This window comes from Coenobita brevimanus, chromosome 38, assembly GCF_032717465.1.
Source record: "Coenobita brevimanus isolate Jiangsu-jjx chromosome 38, ASM3271746v2, whole genome shotgun sequence".
Taxonomy (NCBI): domain Eukaryota; kingdom Metazoa; phylum Arthropoda; class Malacostraca; order Decapoda; family Coenobitidae; genus Coenobita; species Coenobita brevimanus.
The window spans coordinates 35,852,329-35,854,410 of record NC_136991.1 but is presented as its reverse complement, the minus strand read 5'-3'; the positions used below and the strand labels follow the sequence as shown (position 1 = coordinate 35,854,410).

At 42.9% G+C, this 2,082-nt stretch overlaps 1 non-coding gene across 1 annotated transcript; it reads right to left on the bottom strand.

Moving 5' to 3' along the window:
* Positions 1-471: 471 nt before the first annotated feature.
* Positions 472-590, bottom strand: LOC145396649 (5S ribosomal RNA). Its single transcript, XR_013896809.1, has one exon. It is a non-coding gene; the product is annotated as a 5S ribosomal RNA (ribosomal RNA).
* Positions 591-2,082: the final 1,492 nt, after the last annotated feature.

The window sequence follows — 2,082 nt, the reverse complement described above, 5'->3', positions numbered from 1 at the left end:
ATCATGCCAACTAAACCGGTCTATGGCGAACTCCGGCAACCAAAGAACCAGTTGTCAGGACAACTCAGAATGTGTCATTTATAGCTTATTCTTGTTAATCTCAGACATTTTTATTGTTTTTTTTTTTTTTTTTTTTTAATGTGTCCGACTCTGGGCATAGGCTTCACAGCCTGCTTTCAAGGCCCAGTAGTCCTACATACCATACACCTCTCTACATGTCACCACCTCAGCGCTAACACCCATCGTCCATATTGAATACATGCTAGGGCTGTCTCATACAGGACTGGTGTACTGGTATTAGCGGGGTATTTTTACGACATGTCGGCGGGTCTTCTGGTGGATCGGTAAAGTCTGATTTCATGAAATTCAAATCCTTAAACTGTTCCCTGCCCCAGTCGGGATTTGAACCTGGGTCCGGTAGAACTGCAGGCCACCTCTCTACCGATTGAGCCACCGCCTCCCCCAACGTTATGCCAACAGCATCTGGTGTTCCCAGGCGGTCACCCATCCAAGTACTAACCAGACCCAACGTTGCTTAACATCGCTGATCGGACGAGAAGCGGTGCACTCAACGTGGTATGACCGTTGGCTTATGGGAGATGTCTGGCAGTGAAGGGTTTATGAAGGCTGTAACCATCCAGTACAAATATAAATCATATACCAGGATTTACAAAACGTCTGATCACTGTTAAGAACATCAATAAGAGCAGTTTGTTTACCTACTTGTGGTCGTGTCTTCTCGCGTACTTTATTCCAGCTAATGCCAGATGGCAGACGATTTCATTCATCTGCGGGTAATTAATCTGAGCCTGAGAATGTTAAGTGTACCGTAGTTCCCTTTAATTCATAATTTAACTTCCAGTAGCCTTTTTTTTTACGATTCCCACATTTGTATTTCTGCCATGCACACACGACTTTATGTAATTTAGGAAGGGCCTGTCTCAGTAACTTCTGTAACAGAACACTGCCTTGCCGTGTCAGAAGGCTTAGTTAAAGCGTTGAACACTTCAGTATCATCTCCTTCCTCCTTTATTTCGTTAAGACTCGTGTTACTACCAAGTATATATACTCAGGAAATACCTTCGTCGTGCAAAAGTTAGAAGCCATCCATCCATCCATCCATCATTCAATCCTACGTTGTCCCACGAGGAGCGTAGGAGCCTGGGGCTAGGCAAGTTAGTCCAGACGTTTAAGATGAGAGTGACCAGCCTCACTCATCCCAGAGTGGCATTACGTGAGCAATAAACTCCAGCCATTCCTTGGATATAAACCTTCACCCGCTCAATCCGATTGGAACGTCGTGCATTATCCGCTAAACCACCAGGCGCCAGAATTTGATTATATGTTTACCACCCAGCGTAGTAAATGGTTTCCTAGTGTACAGGAAACCATTTGGCTTGTCACTCAGTGTAGTCACCCGCAGGTAGAAGGAAGAGGAAAGAACGAAGAAAGAAAGACTGAAGCATTCTCCATTAAACCCTTCATTACGAAGACAGTTCTTTAGATTTGTACAACTGTATGACTTTATTCTACGAAAAACTGTATATTAACATTAAATTTCTTCGGATAAGTTAACCATAACTTCATGACATTTCTTATTTGCTGTAGTTCAGCTTTTTCTCATGATGTGTTGATAAATTGCTGATCAGATTACAGGTGAGAAGCAACTGGATTTTTCTGTAAAAGTTTTGTCCTTAAACAGTATATCTTTTCACTTTCTTCCTTATTTTTTCTTCTCATGAACCCAGCCAAGATCATTATCATTAATCTCTCTTATCACCCCACCCACATACAGATAAAGCACGTTGCAGGAGAAAGTAGAATATTTATATATTGATGTTTATTTATATTTATTTGTTCTTTGTAACCGAAATTAGATCAGTGGAATGAACTTTACCTCATACCTCAGGTAGTGTAAAGCGATTTGTGTGTGTGTGTGTGTGTGTGTGTGTGTGTGTGTGTGTGTGTGTGTGTGTGCGTGCATGAGCGCGCTTGTGTGGGTGCGTGCTTGCATGTGTGCATGCGCTGGTGCACAAGTGGACGTGTGCGTGCGTGTGCGAGCACTTGAGCATGTGTGCGTGT